Below are 23,570 nucleotides of genomic sequence, written 5' to 3'. Positions count from 1 at the left end.
TCAAACATATGTCTGAAGACTTGTTGGGCGTCTTGTCCCAAATGTACCCATTTGCTGAGTCCTTCTCTCCCAGTTGGGGTAGCAGGAAAGAGGGGAGGATTCTGACTCTCCTAGGATATGGAACTTCCCCCCTATGAAAATAACCCAGGGGACTGGGAGATAAATGGTTCTCCTTACAAAAGATTTTTGGCTTAGTCTCCAGATGGGGGATTCCTGACTCAAAGAGTAAATGTGATTTTATAGCATGATGCCAAATTGCTTTCCAAAAGAGCGATACCTTTGTACGTTCCTACCAAGCATGAATGAAGCTGCCCAAATTTTAAATTGGCCAAATTGCATAAATACCTTTAGCATTATTGTATTCCAATAATAAGACTGCTAAGTAGAAATTGCTGATTGTTCCCTGGTAGAGCTTGCCAAAACCCAACAAATCAAATTGGGTGTTAGCACCCTCGTACAGACAGTGGGGGCTGTCTGAACTGAATCAGGACCAGTTGGAAAGCATGAAATTACTGACTTTGTTTAAATCTAACTGCAATTTATCTGAAAGAACAGCCCTGAAAGGTGACATTTGTCTTAGTGAGTTTCCCATTCATTTCTGGAGCTGGAGTTCATCAGTCATGCCGCTCAAGTGCATGATACACACAGATGAATATTTATTATAGATGATGGAGTATCCTTCTGGCAACATAATACACTTCTTTCACTTGAAAAGGGAATTCAAACAGATCCGTGATAGACTGCGTGTGTGACTGTGGGGGTCTTTCACCTCCCTTCACGAGAAATCTGTGGAGAAGCCACCATTTTGGTTAAGGGTGCGTCCACTCGGCTAGTGGCCGTGAGTAAACTCGCTTGAAAACATCATGACTAGTGAAATTTGGTTAAGTAAATTTGGAAATAAAGGAAATGCTGGAAAATAGTTGCTATCTCAAAAACAATTCACTACTGGTTGATGAAAAAACCAGCTGTATACCTGAATTCAGCCAATCGTTTTGAAGTATGCTGGTTGTTTGAAGGTCACCTATTGTTTGAATCTTTGTAAGTTCGTATGTGAAGACACAGATTTGGCCTAATTCACAGAGTTTCTATGCACTCAAAAAGGATCTTAAAATAAAGCATGCATTTCCAACATTGATCTGACACTGGAGGTTAAGTGCTTCTTTCTTAGGAAATACAAGATCAAAGACAATGAAATGACAGGAAAAAAATACACTCAGAGCATCATTTTTTCTTTTTAATTTAGAAGCCACTCCTCTTCCCAGGAGAGCTGAGCAGAGAAATCACTAGAAAAATAGCTTCCTTGTGCCCATTAAGCTACCTTTTGTTTTCTTTTGATGACCGATGGGAATCTTGTTCATAAAAATTGTATGGATGCCTTCTCCTTTCCTCCCACTGTTTATTTACACATAAAAAATAGATGATTTCAAGAATTCAAACATCACGCTTTCCAAAGCTGCTGAAAATCACTATGAACAGTCATCTGTGCTTGAAGAACCATCAAGAGTTGCCTAAAATACACAACAGTGTATTCAAGTGGGTATATTTGTGGAGGTGTGGACAAGGCTGGGATATCTGAAGAAAAGTAGCATTACAACAAACCTTCCTTGTCTTGTTGTAACAAAGAAGAATCACCTTCCCTTCCCAGTCTCCAGACACATGCCTTTCCCATTATGGGCTAGATGGAAGTTACAGGAGGTATGGTGAGTATGGGGAGACGGAAACCAAAAGTATGGTCACTGAAGAAGATTAAACTCAACTTGACCTCCAAGGCTGATGGACAATGATGATTAGAAAGAGGATATACATATCTAAATTGCATTTTATCTCTATAACGGTCTAATGACATTGTTAACACTGCTGTTTGATAATTCGTCAACGCGAAAATGTGTCCACTTATCTCTGGCTACAAAAACAATCATTGATTCAACCCCTTAACGTGGGTCTTGCCAAATTATCATGGGCAGATGGTCAGACCATTGAGTCAGGGTTGGATCCAAATCACCTCTGCCTTTCCTCTCTCTCTCCATTTCTCCTCTTTTCCTTCTATCTCCCCAACAAGCATTATGGTGTTTCTGCTACATGTTTAACATGATCTCGTGTCTGGTTGTACAGAATGCTCACTGGTGATCGTGGCCGAGTCACTTGAAATCTTGGAACTTTGGTTTTTTCCCCCTTAAAAAGGGAATAGATTCTGCCCTGGGTAAGTCACAGAGTTGTTAAGAATCATGAGTCAAAGCATTTGTAGGCAGTAAGGCGCTGTAGAAACGTGGAGATCCAGGTCGCCGTTGGATTACAGGATTCATTTATGTGTTCATGGAGCCCTGGCTATGTACTAGGCAGTGGGCTGAGTTTGAGGTAGGTGAAAATTAATAAAAGGTGCTCCCTGTGCTTTCTATTTTTTCAGTGCAGTGAGGGGAGACAGATGTATAAAGAATGTAGGTAGGGGAGCTGGTGTTGGGAAGAACATCCCATACAGACAAAAAAGCAGGTATCAAGTTATAAAGGTGGGTTTGGCAAATGGCAGGAAAGAGTCACCTTTTGCCTCGTGAGCACTGCTGTCTGTCTGTCTAGACTCTACCCCGGGTCACTGTATTCCTTGTGACCTGGGCCAACCTGGGTGAGGCCTGTCTAAGTGATCTTGATGGATGCTGTTGGCTGTTATGGAACCATCATGTGGCTGCTGGTGAGGGATAGAGGTGAAACCGAGAAGCTGACAAGTGGTGTAGACACAGGATTGACTTGGGAGGATGCCAATTCTCTTGCATTTGTCCCTTTTGCCGGTGATTTGCTGCACTTCCGATGAATGAGGTAACCTGATCCGCTCTGTTCAGATCATGGACTTCTCTGGTCCGGGGGAGAAAGAAGCACCTGAAACAGCTTCGCGCATTCACAGTGGGAGCTCTCCTTGGCCCTGGGACACAGACCTTGCAGTATAGCAAATGGAACGGAGTCGAACTGACCGGCTTGGAATCGTAGCTTCCACATACACTACCTGCATGGTGTAGAGCAAGTTACTTAAGTTCTATGAGGGTCGATTTATTCTTTGAAAAATGAGAGTGATAACAGCAGCTATCTCCTGCGGTCGTTGGTATACGGCAGCATTTAACACAGGGCTCTGCACATAATGGGCACTTAGTAAATGCTTCTGTTGCAGGGCTTACTCGTTTCCTAATTCGGAGAGAATGAGCAGGGGAGAGAAAGAAAAATGGTGGCATCTTTTCCATGGGTCGGTACCACTTGCTTCTTTCAGAGGGAGAATCTTTATTTATTTATTTGTTGTGTTGTGCTGTGTTTTGTTTCTTAGCAAGACGGCAGTCAAGAGGGAGGTATTCCAGCTGTTACGCCATTTTCCTGCAGGTGCTTCTGTATCGTTTTCCCAGTGGGTGTTTCCAGGGTGTACTTCCTGGCCTGTGTGGTCTGTAAGGTCCTGTTGCCAGCTGAGCAGGCTGTGCTGTGCTGCAGTAACCAGTAGCCCCCAACTCTCAGTGGTTTGTAACAGCAAAGGTTGGTTTCTTACTTACCCATTGAGGGCGGGCAGGGGACGCTCAGATCATCTTGGTCTCTCCAGGATCCGGCTGAGAGATGTTCCATGAAATCGGTTCCATAAATTTCAAGGCAGGAAAAGGGACCATGGTAGATCTTGCGTTGGTTCTTAGCGCTTCTTCTGGAAGCGACACAGGTTACCCTTGCTCACGCTTCACTGGACAGAGAGGGGAAGGGCGATCCCACCAGGCACTGGAAGGGTGGAGAACTAGAAATATTTGGTGAACAGCACTGAGTACGTTCTTGCTCATGGAAACCTGACTTTATTAAGGTCACAGTGTGATGAGCCGTAGGGGACAAATCACTGTACCAGTGGTTGGGCTAGACTATAGGTACGCATGTGGCCAGCTCTGACCAGTACCCTGCTTGAGGAACTTCTGGAGAAAGGCTCTCCCTGATGAAAGGAGAAACTGGCACAGAGATCGGTTTTTTGTTGTAGCTGTTCTCCCCCTGCCCCCGCTCTCTCTCCTAGGGGACACTGTCGCTGTTACCGGGTGCCACAAATAAACTATTATATTATTTAAGCCCCTCTATGTCAAAGTTCTGTATTTTTAGCCCACGTAGCCGAATCTCATCTAACTAGTAGGCTATGTCAGTATTTCCCAAACTTCCCTAATCCTAAGAGGCATTTATTAAAAAGAGATTCCAGGCCCTTCCCTAGGAGATTCCTGGTGTGTAGGTTAAGGGTGGGGCTCAGGAACCTGCATTTCAACAAGTGCCCTGAGGTGATTCTTATGGTGAAAGTTCGAAAAACACTGTGCCAGATGTAGGTACAATCCACCCCTCCCCTTACATTTTTTTTTTTTTAACGTTTATTTATTTTTTTGAGACAGAGACAGAGCATGAACAGGGGAGGAGCAGAGAGAGAGGGAGACACAGAATCTGAAACAGGCTCCAGGCTCTGAGCTGTCAGCACAGAGCCCGACGCGGGGCTCGAACCCACAGACCGTGAGATCATGACCTGAGCCGAAGTCAGACGCTTAACCGACCAAGCCACCCAGGCGCCCCAACATTTTTTTAAAGCAGGAGGCTGGCTGTCATTTATGGATGTGTACTTTGCTTATTTTTAAAGTTCCACAGCAGCAGTACCGAAGGGGTTCTAGAGGAGCCAGGGAGAGAACGGAAGCCCAGGGAGAGGACAGGAGGCCTGGAGGTCCGGTGAGGAGAGCCAGGAAGGTGAAGAGACATCTCACACATCGGTGGGGCTTGGTGACTGATCTGATTTGGGAAGTGAGCCAAGAATCCAGGAGGACCCTCGGGTCTCTGTGTTAGGTGACTGGGCAGTGGGGTGCCCCTACCAAGGCAGCAGATGCAGGTGAAGGGATGGGTCTGAGGAAGAATAGACGTGGGTTTGTGTGCGGCCCAGCATAAAGACAGGAATGAAAGCGATGAACAGGCGGGCTTATCTATTCGCCCATCCATCCATCCATCCATTCATCCATTCATCCATCCAGGGGTGATGTTCAACCTGTACCAAGAGCCGAGGATGAATTGATGAAACAGACATGGGGTTCTAGACTTCATGGAGCTTAGATCAATGGAAAAATGAGACAAAAAAAGAGGAAAAAAATAAATGAAATTCTGAACTACGAGAAATTCTTTTTTTTTTTTTTTTTTACATTTCTTTATTATTTTTTTTTAAATTTTTTTTTTCAACGTTTATTTATTTTTGGGACAGAGAGAGACAGAGCATGAACGGGGGAGGGGCAGAGAGAGAGGGAGACACAGAATCGGAAACAGGCTCCAGGCTCTGAGCCACCAGCCCAGTGCCTGACGCGGGGCTCGAACTCACGGACCGCGAGATCGTGACCTGGCTGAAGTCGGACGCTTAACCGATTGCGCCACCCAGGCGCCCCAACATTTCTTTATTTTTGAGAGAGAGTGTGAGCAGAGGAGGGGCACAGAGAGAAGGAGACAGAGAAGCAGAAGCCAGCTCTCACTGTCAGTGAAAAGCCCCATGTGGGGCTCGAACCCCTGAACCGTGAGATCATGACCTGAGCCGAAGCCAGACTCTCAACTGACTGAGCCCCCTAGGCGACCCTGGACTATGAGAACTTCTATGAGGGAACCAAGTTTTGTTCAAGAAGGAGAGACAGGGCAGTAGTGGGGTGAGCACAGGTTTTGGGGAAAAGAGACACCGGCCTGGTGGGCCCCTCACCGTCCAGCTTTGCGGCTTCTGACAAGTTGCAGCCTCAATTCCCTCATCTGTAAAATGGGATTCCCTCCATATGTCACAGCTGCCGCGTGGTTTAGGTGAAGTGATGCTGTGGTGACAGGCCACCCCCACATATCAGCGGCTTACAAGACCAAATGTATTTCTCGTTCACATGTCATGTGGATTGCAGGTCAGTTACACCTCTACACCATGTCTCCTCTCTGAAAGGGGCAGCTGGCATTGGGGACAATGGCATTCTTGTGGCAGAGGAGAAGAGTGATGCTGGAACCACATGCTTCTTACTGCTCCTGCTTGGACGGGGCACAGTTTCACCCATATTTTACTGACCAAGAAAGGTCTCGAGGCTCAGTCTGAGGCCAACGGGGTGTGATCCTCCCATAAACTGATCCTCCTCCCATAAGCCTTCAGTTGCTCACTTTCCACTCCTGGATGAATTTTCTTCTCCTTCCAAAGCCAGATTGGGACACCAGGAGGCCAAGGTATGCTTACTTGTCCCGGGCGTGTCATTTGCATATGTCACTTGGGTTGACTTGTCTATGATGAAGTGGCTGCTGAAGGAACAGCTTGTCACATCTGTCATTCGTTCTCGTTTTCCTTGCTTTTTTTCCTCACTTCACTGTGGACCCAGTGGCCTTTTCCTAAAACGGCTGCGAGATGCAGACCTGCCAAGGGAAGTTCAGAATAGTGTGAAGAGGGGTAAGAATCACAGGCATTCTCGAGGTCTCATTTGAGAACACTGATTTAGATGCCAAGAAAACTCTGGCAAGATACTTGCCACTCGCTGAGTATTTTACCACAGCAAGCACGGTGTGGAGAACTTGGGATGACGAGGTAATCATTAAATCTTAGCTAAACCCTTACAGGGTGGGCACTGTTCCCATTTCACAGATGACGGGACTGAGGATTAAAGTTTGTTTATCTAATACCCCAAGATCACCTACCTAATAACCGGCAGGGCTGAATTCAAATTCAGGTCCACTTGGCTTTAGAGCCCATCCTTCTAACGTGATACAATGTTATTCTTCTCTTTCCCATGTTGCTGTGTTGTCTGGAACTGGTCACCGCTGGCCTCTTTCCTGTGATAGGATTTTGCATACCCCTCCTCTTCATGCTGTGTGACTGGAAGTGTGTCCCCTGTAGAAGGGAGGGAGATACCTCCCAGCCTCCCTGACTGACTTTGGGTTCGGCCATGTGACTTGGTTTGGGCAGGAGATTGTAGGTACGTGTGATACATGCCACAGGGGTCACGAGTCTCATCTCTCTTGCTTTTCCCATGAGGGTGGCACTCTCCACACAGCCTGGATCTCCTTCGCCTTGGATCCCAGCATGAGAGGACATGTGGAGCAGAGTGTCTCAGTCTGTTCAGGCTGCTTTAAGAGAAATAGCATAGATTGGTAGCTTATAAACAACAGAAATTTATTCTCCCAGTTCTGGGGGCCAGAAAGCCCAAGATCAAGGCACTGGAAGATTTGTTGTCTGGTGAGAGCCTGCTTCCTGGTACATAGGTGGCCATCTTTTTTCTGTCCTCACACCGTGGAAAGGATGAGTGAGTTCTCTGGGGTCTCTCTCTCTCTCTCTCTCTTTTTTTTTTTTAAGTTTTTAAGTTTATTTTTTAATTTACTTATAGAGAGAGATAGAGAGCAAGTGGGGGAGGAGCAGAAAGAAAGACAGAGAGAGAGAGAGAGAGAGAGAGAGAGAGAATCCCAAGCAGGCTCCATGCCGTTAGTGCTGAGCCCGACACAGGGCTCGAACTCACAAATCCTGAGATCATGACCTCAGCTGAAGTCAAGAGTTGGACACTCAACCGACTGAGCCACCCAGGTGCCCCTGGAGTCTCTTTTATAAGGGAACTAATTTCATTCATAAGGGCTCCACCCTCGTGACCTAATCACCTTCCAAAGTTCCCACCTCCAAATACTATCACATTGGGCCTTAGGTTTCAATATATGAATCCCGAGGGGACACAAATATTTAATCCACAGCACAGAGCGACTGCTGCTGACCTTCAGCTGTCAATATGCAAACATGAGCTAGAAATAAATTTTTGCTGTTGTTCTAAGCTACCAAGATCTCGGTGCTTTTTGTGGCTGCTCCCAAATCTGACCAGTACGCCCAAGGATATTCTGAGATACATGGGTCATGTAGATAATAGTAATCTCAGGGAGATGGTCCTGGATTTGATTCTTATCCATGCCACCTTGGATGGGCTGATAATAATACATGTGGGAATCCATTTAAGCACAGTAATTAGTTATAGAAACACTTGTTGAGCCATACATTTCATAATAATATTCATTACCCCAGTAAGCACCGCTCTTCGTGGTGTGGGACTTTGTTCCATTTACTTTGTAAAGTTCAAGAACACAGGTGCCATGTCTATTTTGTTCACAAGTGCAATGCATGTCACATAGTAGATATGCAATAACGTAATGAATGAATGCTGTAGGAGGTGTTAGGCAATGAGACAATGTTCGGTGAGCAGATGCGATTTTGACCTGCTGAGTGGAACCAGCTAATTTCTCGTGGAACTTCTCAGAGTCTTCGGTGCGTTAAAGTGAGTTGTGTTCTTCAGAGGAAGGTGGGGCTAGTAGGCAGCATTTCACAAAAGCAGTTGACTGTGGAACCCTTTTCTTCCCAGGAACGTCTCATGGGATGAGATGCTTTGTTTCCCACCTTAGCCTGTGGACTAGATCTCAGACAGAGCCATTGTCTGTAAGCTGAGCAGAATTATAAATGGCCCTATAGTTGGCTGGTTGCATTTCTGATCATTTTGGTCCGAGAAGAGCTCCTGTACTGGCATGATTATCGCACTGCTCCTCTGTCCCTGAATTTCCTAATCTGTACAAGGGGAGTGTCTTCTTGCCTGTCTCATGTTTTGGAGGAAAAAACAAATGAGGCTGTGAAGTGGACCGAGCCACTCGAGAACAGAGCCTGTGGCTTATTTCCTGGGACCCCAAAGCTTAGGAGCTGTCACACGATGGCACTCAACACATTTCCGCTGAGTGAATTCATTGCACCAACCCAGAGCAAGCAGCAAGACCGAGATGGAGTTGGACCTGCACGGTGAAATCCCAGCCAGAGGTGACCTGGTGACGTCTTTCCAATAAACCAGCCAGTTTTTGCCTAGGTCTACCATAACAAGAGTTCCACCGTGGGCAGTGAGCCTACGTAATTTAGGAGAACAGTGGGTTTCTATAGTAAGAAATCATAAGGGGCACGGCCGATGCCACTGCTTTGCCAGCTTAATCTGTTCCCACCACTTCTTCCCTGCTAACAAAGCCTTGCTTTTGTTCGCCTTCCTCGGAGGCTGCGTCTTTCAGAGGAAGAGAAAGAATTAATCTCAGTAATGAAAGTGGTCTCATTCTCCTTGCCAGGGATTGGTTTGGGTGTGGACATGTGGGACATTTCTGGCCCACAGGATGTGAGAGGAAATTTGGATGATTGAGAAAGGGTTTTCGATCTTAGAAAGAGACATGAGATGGGGTTATTTCCCCATTTCTCACATTTCCCCTTTGCCGACCTTGCTGTGTCCACGTGTAACACCTGAAACTGTGGCCGCCATCTTGTAATCACAGTACTGCTCACAGAGATGGCTGAGTGGGACTCTGGAACGTGCCGGTTTCTCAAAGAGTTCCTTGAAGTTTTGAACTAAGCAGTCCTGGGGTCTCTGCACCCAACTTTATATTATTTTGTGAGACAACAGGTGTCTTTATTATTCGACAATTTCGTTGGGTTGGCTATTACTTGCAGTTTGAAACTTCCTAACAGATATAAGATGATGCAACAGTGAGCAACCCATGGGCCTATCTATCCGCTGTGATCTCACAGCCTGATTTCAAAGGCTGCAAGGCAATAATTAATGCCAGTGTGGTCTAATTCGTGCCATGATACAGTTATAAACTAGGTGCTTCAGGATGGCACAGGGGAATGAGCTTGGTCTGCCATGGAAGGTTGCCGAAGGCTTCAGAGAGGAGGTGGCTTTAGGTGAAGGTTTGAGTCAGATGGTCTTTGCAATCCAGGAGGAAGAAATAGTGCATTCAAAGGCAGGGAGATCTGAGAGCATTATTTGATGAAGCCGTGTTTGTTTGAGCGCTGCTGGGTTGGAAAGGGAGCAGATGAGACTGTGATCACGAAGGACCTGGTGAGGACACCGAAGAGACACTAATGGTTGAGGCATAGGCAGATCGGTTCTTGGAAGCAGGGGGCCTGCGTCTCAAGCATTCATGTGGTCGGTGGCATTTATCGAATGGTTGCTGTGCACTAGGCCCTGAGCTGGGAGCTGGGATTGCAGTACTGAAAGCGGGACTGTAATGTCCTTAGGGCCCATTCCCGTCATCGTCACCACTGAGTCTCCAGCGGCTGGACTAGAGTTTGGCATCCAGGGGGCTCCCATCATTGTTGCCCAGATGAACAAAGCAAACAGCATCCCTTATCTGTGGGGACTCTTCTGGCCAGGGAGAAAAGAGGCATTTAAAGACAAAAGAAATGGGTCGCTGAACACAATTTTGCTAAGTATAATTATATGAACATATTTTGGTACTCTGAAACCAAATTCCATGGGGACCTAACAGAGTCAAGAAAGGCCATCCCTAGAAAGGGCTCAGTCAACATTTTCTGGTCTCAATCTCTCCAGGCCTCAGTTTCCTTATTTGTAAGCCAGAATAATCATACTTTTTCCCAAGAGTTGTCGAGAGGTTAGAGATAATGCACTTACTATTTTTAACATGCAGTTCAGGTCAGTCCTCAGGAAGAATCACGCATGGGGGAAGATACCGCATCTTGGAATTCTCTTGCACAGGCCTAGATCCAAGCCGAAAGCCACGATTTTCAAGTGACACCTGGGGGTCCCTCAAAACTCATTTCCTGACAATGCTGGGAAAAGAAGGGATGCCTACATTTCATAATGAAAAAACCTTTTGTGAATTCAACTGGTATCAGAGTTATTTCCTCATCAGCTCCTGGCAGAACACAAGCCAGCAACTAAATGTCTGTGTTGCAGGTAGTCAAAAGTGGCTTAATGGATTAAAATGACCATTTATGGGGAATGAAGAAAGCTCAATTTCAGAGGGGCAAATGCAGGTGTGGGTGGGGAAGGCTGGAGGCTTGTGCTGCTGCGTTTTCCATTATGGTGACTGGTTGGTTTTCATCATGCCCAGAACTATGGAGGCATCTCCAGGGGCCAAGCTGGCAGAGCTGTAGTGTGGTGAGGTCTCATACCAAGACCTTCGGGTGAATTGTCTCTCCTAGACTCAGCCCAAGGCTACTCCCCTGTCTTCTGAGTCCTGATCCCTAAGTATCTGTGCCTGAGTGAGGCTCCCAAGCGAAACCGAAGTGCTCCTGAATGGGTGAGCATTCAGAAAGCGCTGACTCAGAGTTCCTTATGCCAAGTGCTTGCTACCCTGAAGGCCGAGGGCCGACTGAGTTGAAAGGGGGAGACAACCAACAGCTTTTTAATGTCACGTGCCACTGTGCTGGATGCCTTACATGCCATAAATGTTGTAATCTGCACAGCAACCTTTCAACATAGGTACGTCCCCAATGTACAGATGAGAACACCGAGGCTCGGAGAGGGTAACCGAATCACCCATGGTGATAAGTCCGAAGGGCCACAAAGCTGGGATTTGTAACTTGCCACTTTTTTGCCCCTGAAATCCCAGTAGAGGGAAGAACTGTGGGCATCTTTCCCATAATTTAATTTGAAAATGTGTCTAAAATGGGTAGACTTGTGATATATTATTTCTGTGAACTCACTGGACTGTTTGCTCCATGAGGGTGGATGGGGTCAGCTGTGCTGCCTCCCGCTGGGCCCCCACCACCTGTGCCGAGCCCAGCAGAAACGTGGCTCTCGACCAGAGGCGTTGACGGATGAATAAACGAGCTTCTCAGCTTTTATCTTTAAGAGGTCACTTATTCCAAAAAAAGCTCTCCAGAAGGGAAACTTGGAGAAATAGAGACACAGAGAACGGCAGGCACTTGGGAGGGCTTCTGGAGCAAATCCTGATCTACTGCATGAATCTTTCAATGACTCATTTTGGGCCCTTTTCACAGAGAACGCAGGACAGGAAGTGCCAGACGTTGAAGACATCGGGGCCATAAGTAATCGTGCAGATTTTACTGAAAGCATTTGATTGAACTGTTAAGAAGCTTCTCCAGCAAACTGATGTTTCAGTGAAGGCACTGGGTCAGTGAGGAGGGGGCGGATTACAAAGACATCTCCCAGGACCGAACAGGCCATAGGCTTATCTGACCCGTGTGGTGCGTGAATGGCCTGGGGGCTGGTCCACTGAGGCCCCTGCTTCATCTCCTTGGTGGGCGGGCTGCAGAACTGGAGGCTCTGGAAAGACGGAAGGGCCTACATCACCCAAGCAAAAACCTGCCATTGATTATCTGCTTGCTTGACCATCAGTGAGGGCGAGTGCCCCGACAAGGGGCCCTTTTCCAGTCCTGGACTGATTTCATTGTGCGTATCGGTCCCAGCAGCAGCTGCCATTTCCCGAGTACCTATGATATGAAGACAAGAAGAGCATCCCTGACACTGAGTTGCTGAAAATTGAAAGCACGTAAATTGCTTAGTGCAGCCAGGTCTGCTAGAAGACAACATATGCACTCCTAAAAATCACTGTGCTGTGCAAAATCACCCAATAAAACCACAGGGCTTAGGGGAAAATGGGGTGAGGGGAAAAATACTCACCAACTTTAGCAGCGACACACACACCCGTACACAAAGACGTGAATGCGATAGGGACCTAATCAAAGGGTAGCACAGTTTTACCCACGAAGTGGTTAAGAACTGCAAAAATACTGCAATAAACACGGCACTTTATTCTCAGGGAGACCTGAAGTTTCCTGGTGTCCGTGGGTGTCAGAAGGGCCGTGGCTTGTGAGACCTCGGAAAGCAGCGACAGGAGCATATTTGAAATCGGATGAAAAGTTGTTGCACCAGATGTGCATGGGTGAGGCTCATGACACACACCCTGCGTTTCCACCCGAGGCAGCCGGTGGATATTTGAAGCGTGTTTTGTACGCTCGTACCTAGCGTGGTGCGGCTGGGAGCATCTGTTGTTCCTCGCGGAGGAAATCCCCCGCAAGCAAACACGAAATTTGCGTTATGCTCAAATTGTTCCCTAATACATCAGTTGTGCTGGAACAAATTAGTGTCTTCAAGGCAATCGCGATGGCAGAGCTGACCGTACAGGATTCACGGCCAATGTGCAGTCAACGAAAGTTGCGATCGCTCTGTAGAGTGTCTCTCGGCCTTCCGTTAAACTCAGTAAGGCAAGTGTAAGGAATCCCATTTTACAGATGAGTAACTGCAACTCGAAGAGGTTAACTCCCTCGCTCAAAGGCACAGAGCTAGGAAGGGCGCAGGGGCTCTCGCCACCCCCTTTACGTCTCGCCGAGGGGTAAACCTTTTATATCCGGTATGGGCTACTGTGCTAGGGGTAGAGGAAGCCACAAGATGAGTATGTGACTCTGGATCATTTCTGGCCTGTGCTGCTCCCTCAGGGGGGTATGTTTATTCTCCTCCGTTCTTGGGTCTGACAGACTGGAAAATGTTGAAAACCTCTTTGATGTCCCACGCTACCTGCTGATGTGGAGAAAATCCCTGTAGTTAGCCAAGAGCTGCCTTCCTGGAGTCTCCACCACTGTGTCCTTATGTGTCCTTAACTGAGCCTTCTTTTTTCCAGCTTGAACTTGGCAATAAGTAACTTACTTACCCCGGAAAGTTCTGGGGTCCAGTTCGAGCCCCGCGTCGGGCTCTGGGCTGACAGCTCAGAGCTTGGAGCCTGCTTCCAATTCTGTGTCTCCCTCTCCCTCTCTGCCCCTAACCCACTCGCATTCTGTCTCTGTCTCTCTCGAAGATAAATAAACATTAAAAAAAAAAAATTAAAAAAAAAACTTACTTGCAAGATCATTATTATGCCAAAATAAATTAATAGTACTTCCTTAATATTATTAAATACCCAATCAGTGTTCAAATTATCTCAATTACTTTGTTCAAATCAGGATTCCATGTGGATATGTCTTTTAAGCCTCTTTTAGTTAATGGGTTTCCTCTATTTTCCCCTTTCTGCCTTGAATTTTTGTTGTTCTTTAAGGAACCAGGCTGCTTGTTGTTTGTTGTTTCTTAAATTATGCGTTTTTGTATGGCACCCCAGTGGTGTCATTTAACACATTATTTTGTCTCCTGGTTTTCCTATAACTGGGGCATAGCATTCAAAGGCATGATCAGATTTGGTTTTGATTATTTTAAATATTCTTTTTCATCGTGGTAAAATACATATAACATTAAATTTACCATTTTTTAAATGCTTATTTATTTATTTTGAGAGAGAGAGAGCAGGAGCGAGGATGAGCAGGGGAGCGGCAGAGAGAGAGAATCCCAAGCAGGCTCCGTGCGGTCAGCACAGAGCCCCACGGGGGGCTTGATCCCACGAACTGTGAGATCATGACCTGGGCCAGAGTCTGATGCTTAACTGACTGAGCCACCTAGGTGCCCCTAAAACTTACCATTTTAATCATTTAAGATGTACAGCTCAGTAGCTTTCAGCACATCCACAATGTTGTGCATCATCACTACTCTCCATTTCTTGAACTTCGTCATTCCAAACAGATACTCTGCATCTATTAAACACTAACTCTGCATTTCCCCCGTACCCCAGTCCCCACCTGGTAACCTCTGTATTATTTCCTATCGCTATAAATTTGCTTATTCTAGGCATGTAAGTGGACCTCAGGTAAGTGGACCATACAATATTTGCACTTTTGTGTCTGGCTCATTTCACTTAGCATAACATTTCCAAGGTGCATCCATGTGGTAATAGGTACCAGAATTTCATTGTATGGATATAGCACATTGTGTTTATCCCTTCACTTCTCAATAGACATTTTGATTTTTTTTTACAAGAATCCCCCATTAATAGTATTTGATAAAGAAACACATCGTATCTGGGGGTGCCTGGGCGGGTCAGTCCATCAAGCCTCGGACTTCGGCTCAGGTCATGATCTTGTGGCTCGTGAGTTCGAGCCCCACATCGGGCTCTGTGCTGACAGCTCAGAGGCTGCTTCGGATCCTCCTTCTCCCTCTCTCTGTCTCTCTTTCAAAAATAAATAAACATTAAAAAAAATTTTTCTTAAAAAAAAAAAGAAATCCGTAATATCCATAGGTCCCTCATTAAGGATTCCAAAGTAGAAGTTTCTACACGTCGATGTCTTGTGTGCATTCTGTATTCCGGTCCTTTCTCACAAGTCTTTCCCCTCTGCTTACTATTCTGCATTTCGGCCTCCTCAGTGAGGGTGACTCCCGCCTTCACAAGACCCGACTCTCTCTGTGGCGCTCCTGCCCGTGCCACAGCTCCTGTCATGGGGGCGGGTTCACGGTGACAGACCGGCTCCCTCCTGGCCTCCACTGGCAGGTTAGACTTTTGTTGCTCCTTCCTCCCATCATGCTGCCTTCTCCTTGGAGGCTCACTCCATCTTGCGACTGGCAGTGTCCCTTCCCCACTATTGGCTGGAGACTTTGGCCTTGACTCAGAACCTTTCCCTTCACCTCACCATTTTCATCCTTACGACTGACCTCATTGGCCCTGGGAACGCTGCAGGGCTGCACCAGATCTGGGCAGGCCTTCAGCCCTTCCTGCTGTACCCAGCTCCTGGGCACTGTTGGAGCAGATCGTGCCGCTGTGCCGACTAGTGCCATCACACTTTCACAGCATCACTGCTATGCTGGGGCCCGGGGTCCCCCGACACCCCTCCTGTTGACCCTTGGCCGGCTGTGTCTCTTCTTCAGCCCCGTAACTCTCCCTCAGTTCCCATGTCTTCACCCGTATTGTTATTTGGGAGAAAATAGAGTCACTGCCCCGAGTGGGATTGCCCTCTGCTTCTGCCCTCTGTGCAATGAAAACTTGTCTTCATCTGTACTCCCCACCTCCTTCTCTTATGTTCTAGGGGCCATATGACCCTTGTCATGTCAGAAACCGTAGCACTCCTAGCCTCTGGGACTAAACAGAGTGACCGGATGACAGGGGGCGGGTAGGAATGAGAGAAAGGGAAAGCCAGTAGGAAAGTCGAAGCAGTGACACAGAGAAGAGTGAAAGAGGTACTTAGCCCTTCCCTCACATGTTCTGAGGGCTATTTTTTTTTTTTTTTTTTTTTTTTTTTTTTTGCTTTACCACTGAGAGAGCTCTGTCAATGGCCTCATCTTTCCTTACTTCCCTTTGAGCGTTGGGGGCAGATTGCCTCACCCAGCTGCCTCATAGGGAAGTTATGAAGATCGTGTTGACCAAAGGCTTTGGGCGCTGTCCCGTCGGTGCCTGCATGGAAGCCCTGGCCTGGGGATCCTGGGGGAGGGGGAGAATCGACCTCTGACCCCAGGTGTGCTGGCCTCTGGCATTCACATCGTGGGCACATGCAACACCGGAGATGCAGAATCCTAAGCTCTTGATACTTCTGAGTTGTGGTACAGACACAGAGGTTTCCCCCACAGAGTGGGGGACCGGACAGAAACCTGTGAATACATTTGATTGCTTTCCCGGCATCATTACAGAGCATCAGCAAGAAACTTCTGTTTTAGCGTGCTTTTTGTAAATGGGCTTTTTGTCCAAAGAGTCCATTGTTCATCCACATGGTCATTTATTTGCGTTTATGGCTCTTGGTGTTTTCATTTGTGCACCAATGAAAGGCCCCCCTGGAATCCTGATTTACCAAGTTTTTTTCTGGCTGTCCCTGAGTCCTTAGAGCTGACAGGAGTCTCCTCTACCTCGATCCCACCTCCATCCCCAATATACACAGCTGTGCTCTAATATCTAGTGGCTTCTCTTCACATCTGTCCACGGCAGGGAGTCCACGACAGGAGAAGAGAGAGTAGGTCACCACTGGGTGATAGTTCTCATTATTAGAAAGTTTTTCTGAGGTTATCTGGTTGTGTGATCTTGGGCAAGCCACTTCCCTTATCTGGCCTGCAGATTCCCATATGAAAACAAGGCAGTTAAACCAGTGGATCTGACCTAATTTTAAACTTCTGTTTACTTTGAGTCAATGCCCATGCTGTCTCCTGAAACATCCCAAATCCTCCTGGTTTTCATCTTGGTTGTTAATTACATTTTCTTTCTCTTCCTCCCCCTCTTTCCCCTCCTCCCCCTCCTCCCCCTCCTTCTCCTCTTCCTCCTCCTCCCAGCCTCTAAATATTCCTCAGGGCTTGGTGCATTTCTCACGCTATATTTAACTTTCCCACTCTCCACTCCAAGCCAATGTGATTTTATACGTTCCCACAATACCACCCCTATGCGAAGGACTTTCGAAGACAGGTCTCTGACCAGCCCTTACATACCCTCCTGACATCTGTGCTTGGTTGTCCCATAGTTGTTCAACCCCACAGTGCCCCATCTAGACGCTTGGCCTTCCCCTACCTGCTTTTCATCTAGCCTTTGAAGTCCTAGGAAATGGCTCCAGGCAGAAGACGGTTTTATTTTGGGGTTTTCCTTAATCCCCTCTACTGGTCTATGGTCCACTGGGTCTACTAACCAAAGACTTCTCTAGACTGTTCATTTTCCTCCACCTCAACATGACACCAGCACATCGGCTCTTCTCTGGCCTTCTGCTCTGAAAGCCTCCTAGATTCTATTCCTGTTCCCTCTTCCTGGCCATTCTCTAAACTGCACCAAGGTGAAATTGGAATCACGTTCCTCCTCTGCTGAAAATGCTTTAAAGTCTTACCCTTGTGCCTAGAATAAAATTCAAAGCCTTGACTGAAGACGATAATCCCCTACTTGCTCTGACCCCAACCTTGCTCCCCGAGTTCATCTTGGGCCATGGGCCATGCGCTCAGGGCCCACTGGCTCTCTCTGCTCCTCCAACATGCCAGTCCCTGCTTCATTTGATGGCCTTCATATGGGTGTTTCCTGTCCTTGGACTTCTCTTCCCTGGGCTCTTGCCTCAGCTGCAACCCCATCTTCTGGGTTTCACCTGAAGTCACTTTGCAAAAGATGCCTGACCCGCCACCTGATTCCTCTATAAGACTTCGGAGAAGCGATTTCCCTGCTCAAGGCTTCTGTTCATTTAATTTAGAAGGTGAGAAAATGATAATATTTCTCTGGCAGTGCTGTGAGAATTAAATGCCTTCGCGTGTTCCTTCCTGCAGCCATTCATTCGCTCATTTGTATGTTGAATTCATAACATAAGTCACCAAACCTCATCGCGCGATGTCTGGGCCCTGTGCCTGGGGTGGAGGACACAAAGACGAGAGCATGTCTGCAGGGTGCTGGCCCGTGCTTGGCACTCGCAGGCGCTCAGCGAAGATTTGTTGCTTGTAGGCACCACCTCTCTAACACTCAAGCCCGCCTTTTCAGATACCTTCTACCTCCTCCCGGGGGTTTTACGTGTGTAGCTGCCCAGACAGCTCCAGTCACAGCAATAGGCACTGTAGAGCGCCTAACCTGTGTCACGTGTTCCACGCACATCTCTAAGATCCTGATGACAGCGCCACGAGGGAGGCGTTACCAATGCCCCTGTTGTAGGGCTGAAGATGGAGCTCTTAGGGCATAGGATCTGTATGTGGGTCCTCCCATCTAATGACAGGCAGGGGCGGGGTCTCAGCCTTTGGATTCCAAACCATCCCCACATCCCATGAGGCCATGCTGCCTCACCGGATGCTTCACCGCCTGTTCTCATCATAAGGCTTTTCTGGAATCAAGGAAAACAAGTGTTCACCACGGCCCAGGGTTCAATATGAACAACAAAACCTGAACGTGACTCCCTTTGCTCTGTTTCTCATAAGCTCATGTGATCACTTCACATTCATTTCCCACAGGAGCAGTCTTCGTGACCCAAACAACTTCCTGGTCTTGAGGCTGTTCACTGACAGCATGGAGGAGGTTATCTAGGAGCTGGCCCTCCCTGTTGGCTGTGTGACTTCTTGGTCACACAAGCCTGTGACTCAGTTCCCTCATCTAGAAATTAGGGCTCTGAGTCCTTGCCTCATACCTGTTTCTCAAGGAAGTCGTGAGGATAGGGTTTGCAATGTGTTTTGTTTTGTTCTGGGTCCTTCAGTCACACAGACAAGAGCCCTCTGACTTGCACCCCAAGCCACAGTGATATTGTCCTATGGCCGGTAAAATGAGTTGGATCAAGTTATCTCCGAGGTCCTTCCCAAGCCTGGGCTTTGGTGATTCGCCCGTCTAATCACGGATTGTCTTTATCGGTTTTCTGTGGCTGTCTGGAGAGCAAAATAAAGGTCACCTTAATTGTATTTTAGAGTTCTCCAAAGAACAATAACAAGAGTAGCACAGAGTTTCAGTGTTTACTGATACCAGGCACCACGTCTGATACTTGACAAGGATCACCTCATTTAAGATTTATCACAATTCGGACTGTGGAGACAAGGCGGTGGTGGCCCAGAAGGATCAGATCACACAGCTAGTAAGTCATGGTTCTGGAACTCAAACACAGGTAGTCTGGTGGCATCGTCTGGGGCCCCAGGTTCTAGGCGACGCAGTTCATGAACTGGGGAGAGGGTGGCACAGAGAAGGGGTGAAGAGCGCAGCTGTAGGGATTATTGGGGTAAGAAGAGGGAATCATGGGAGCCTTCATAGAGGAGGTGATGGTTAGGGAAGCGAGATCGAGAGGTGAACTGAGGGAGGTCACATGGGCCACTCTGCACCACACGAAGACAAAGGACTTTAGGCAGAGGACCAACAAAATCGGTAATTTTTTTTTCCTTAAGAAGAACATTTTTCAAAGTCTTCTGATAGTCTTAGAAGGCCCGAACAAAGATAGAGATGATGTCCACGACACACATCTTCGTTTTCAGAGAAAGTGATACGGATCCCATTAAACATGGTCAGATTAGAAGTTTGCAGTGCGTGCCTTCCCATGGAGAATGGTGGATTCGAACTGGGGAGACCACCTGGGAGGCTCATGTGGCACTGACCTCAGGGGCCTGGAGCTATGTACTTGGTGGGGCAGGATCGTCAACCCCATGCCCAGCATGTTAACAACATCCAGGATTTGTTAAGCCACCGTACCAGGTGGGTTGTATGCACGATCCCATGTAAACTCTTTTCGGCCACAATCCTTTGGTGGACCATCCTTATTTTATGATCCCCACTTTACAGAGGAGAAGGCAGCCCTAGAGAGCTGCAGCTTTAGTGGATGATGAGAAGCAGGGCTGGAATCAGCCCTGGGCCGTTTGATTCAAGGCTACCACGGCTCCTTCCCAGGTGAAGGTTTCTCAGTTCTAGTGAGCAGAACAGACACCTGAGGAGCTTGTTCAAATTACTGGTTCACAGTCCTCTCAGTCTTCCTTACCTTTTTCACCTCTGGCGGGTGACCCACGAAATCTAGGACAAAGCCTGAGAGCCAGGTTTGTTAGGACCTGTTCCAGGGGGTTCTGATGAGGGTGGTTTGGGGACCAGTCTTCCAGGACCACTGCTCTGTGCAATGGCCCACCACCTGCCTGAGTTTATCACCAGGATGAAACGAGAATGTTGAACAACTCAAGATGTGAGTAACTCATCCCAGAATGGATGTGATTTCACAAGGCGCTGCTGAACAATGGCCAGATGGGTGACTTTAGCAAGGAGTCCCTTCAGACTGGAGTGGCCAGCCTCATGGCCAATGTGGTGCACTGCTCAAAGGAATCAGTGATAATTCTGCTTATGCGCTGTGTTAGTTTCCTAAGAATGATGCTGACAAACGATCAGAAGTTTGCTCTCTCATAGCTCTGGAGCCCAGAGGTCTGAAATCAAGGTGCTGGGATGGCCTTGGTCCCACTAGGGGCTCCAGTGGAAGATTTCATTCCTTGTCTCTTCCAGCTTCTGGTGGCTCCTGTCATTCCTTGGCTTGTGGCTGCGTCACTTCAGTTTCTACCTTTATCCTCACACAGCCTTTTCCTCTGTATGCATCTGTCTCCCTCTACAGGTCTTTCATAAGGACACTTGTCATTGGATCACCTCTGCGAAGATCCTTTGTGAGTAAGGTCACATTTGCTGGTTCTGGGGATTAGGACATGGGCATATCTTTTGGGGGGCCACCATGTAGCCCCTTACTTGTACCAACCACGTTGTTCTTCACAGATTGCTCTTCATATACACACTTCTTTGGATCTAAGCCTCATGGCGGCCCATGGAGCAGCTAAGGGAGTCATTGGTGCCCCTGCTTGGCAGGTAAGGGAAGTGCAGTGAAACCCAGGTTGGGTAGCTAGGCATCCACCATCTGCTGGCCTCAGCCAGTGCTGGAAGATCGAGTCCCTGGTCCGGGGTCTCATCTTTGTGCTGTGAAAGTGTGAGGGACACAGAGATAAACACGTGAGCTCACAGAACTTTGGAGAACGACAGACAGAAGTTTGCAAATGGGTGACTTGGGCCAATCGGGAATCACAGACACGAGTTGTTTGCCTCTGCTATATTTTAAAAAAAACTTTTGAAATAATAAAATTGAAAAATCTAGATATTCCCGTTCCTTTGAAAAGCTCAGAATATTCAGCGAATCTAGGCACCCATTTCACTGGGAAAAGAGTGGGAGCTGAGTAGTAGTTGGCCTTTAGATAAGGCATGTTTTGGTTGTGGATGGCTGAGTCACCGGTTACCCCCAATCTTTTTTTTTAATGTTTTTATTTATTTTTGAGAGAGAGAGCACGAGTGAGCGCATGGGGGAGGGGCAGAGAGAGAGGGACACACAGAATCCGAAGCAGGCTCCAGGCTCTGAGCTGTCAGCACAGAGCCCGACGTGGGGATCGAACTCACAAACTGTGAGATCATGACCCAGGCCGAAGTCAGACACCTCACCGACTGAGCCACCCAGGTGCCCCCAGTTACTCCCAATCTTAGTGCAACCATCTTTTTATGCTCACAGATTTTGAAGGTCAGGAACGGGAAGAGGATGGCATGTCTTTGCTCCACAATGTTTGGGGTCTGAGCTGGTAAGACCTTCTGGAAGCCCCTCCAGCGGTTGGGGGCTGGTAGGGCTGTGGTTGGGGTGGGCGAGGGGGTTCTCTTCCAGCATGGCTTCTTACTCACATCTGGCGCCCTTGAAGGTGGGGCTCAGCCGGGACCGTCGGTCCAGCATCATCTCCCTCTGCTTCTCCAGGAGGCTGTGTTTCCAATCTCACCTCCTGACTCCTGGGTTCTGAGGGGAATATTCTGGGAGGGGAAATCCCTTTCAGGGCCGGGCCCCCCAAGTCCTGAAGCATCATTTCTGCGGCACTGAGGGGAAGAGTCAAAAACTTGGAGGCGTTTCTCCCCCCAAATCTCCAAAGAGCAGGTGCTATTTTATTCTTTTAACCCGATCCTCAGATGCAGACGGTGGAGTTAATTAAACTCAGTTAATTGCACGCTACCGTCCTCACACCGCCGGTCCCTGCAAAACCCGGCTCGTTTATGTTTGCATCTATTTATCTTTTTATTTATTTTTCCCCTTTAATGCCCATCCTCCTTTTCTCATAGGCAACATTGTCATGTATGTGGCATTTATCTTTCTGTCTGTAGGTGTTCTGCTGTGATATATAGAGCTTTGTGCGCGCACAGTTTAATTTACATAAACGGTGCTATTTCAGAGATCTCATTCGGCATCTTACTTTTTGGATTCAGCCTTGGGTTTTAAGGTCTAGCGCATTGTTGTGTGTGTGTGTGTGTGTGTGTGTGTGTGTGTGTGTGTGTGTGTGTCACAGCTCCTGACTGCTGCTAGCTATGCTGGGGTCAGTGTCCGCTGTGTGCTCCCACTCTCTTCTCCAGTGACGGCCACCCAGGTGCTTCCATTCTCTGCCGTCTGCTGTGACAATCAAAGCAAGCCATGCTCCCCTGCTGGGCCGGTGGGAGGAACCCTCTGGAGAAACACATCCAGGCGAGGGAGGGCTGGGTCATATGGTTGCATGTGTATCTGATTCCCCCCTCCCCCCCCTGCAGCATTTCGCTGCCCCTAGGGGGTGTCGACATTCCCCAACCCCTGCCCCCCCCCCCCCCCCCACCCGCCAACTCTTGGTGTTTCCCAGCTTTAATGAAGTCTCATTTCATTTGATTCTTTTGCTGATTACTAATGAGTCTGAACACCTCTTCGTATGCCTCCTGGCCATCTGCAGATCCTCTTCAGTAAGTGACGTTTCATATTCCTTGCTCATCTCTCTATTGTGGTTCCTAACTTTTCTGGCTTTTCGGGGACAAGTGCCCTTCGGGTTTGTACCGCATCCACCCAGCCACGTCACACGTTGATGTTACTTACTGTCCCCTGGAGGCAGGGAGTTGGTGTCCCCTGGTGGGAGAGTTCTGCAGGAAGGGAGCCCGGATTGCAGCTGGGACCACCTCCCTGAGGCTTTGGAGGAAAGGTGGGGGTGGTAGGGGTCAGGGCAGGTTTTCTTGTTAGTTTCCTTTGCTGGTTGTAACAAATGAGCACAAACTTTGCGGCTTAAAACAACAGAAACTTACTCTCTCACAGTCTTGGAGGCCAGAAGTTGGAAATCAGTTGCACTGAGCTGAAATCTATGTGTCCTGAGGTTGGAGCTCCTTCCTGAGGCTCTAGGGGTGGATCCTTCTTGCTTCTTCCAGCTTGGCTGCTGGCGGGTGGTTTTTGTTTTCGTTTGTTTTTGTTTTTACCTGTGGCGGCGGCATCACTGCAGTCTCTGCCTCTCTGGTCACATGGCCTCTCCTCCTCCCTGTGCCTCTTCTCTCTTTGCTTCTCGCTTGTAATAAGGTTTCTTGTCATGGCATTTTGGGTCCACGCAGGTAATCCAGGATAGCGTCTTCATCTCCAAATCCCTAATTTTATCACATCTGCAAATATTTTACCATATAAGGTAACATTCACAAGTTCTGGGGTTAGGAATGGATATTTGGGGGGGGGACACCACTCAGCCCACTATAGG

The sequence above is a fragment of the Prionailurus bengalensis genome, chromosome F2, assembly GCF_016509475.1.
Source record: "Prionailurus bengalensis isolate Pbe53 chromosome F2, Fcat_Pben_1.1_paternal_pri, whole genome shotgun sequence".
In the NCBI taxonomy this organism is placed as follows: Eukaryota; Metazoa; Chordata; class Mammalia; order Carnivora; family Felidae; genus Prionailurus; species Prionailurus bengalensis.
This window is presented reverse-complemented; position numbering follows the sequence as displayed.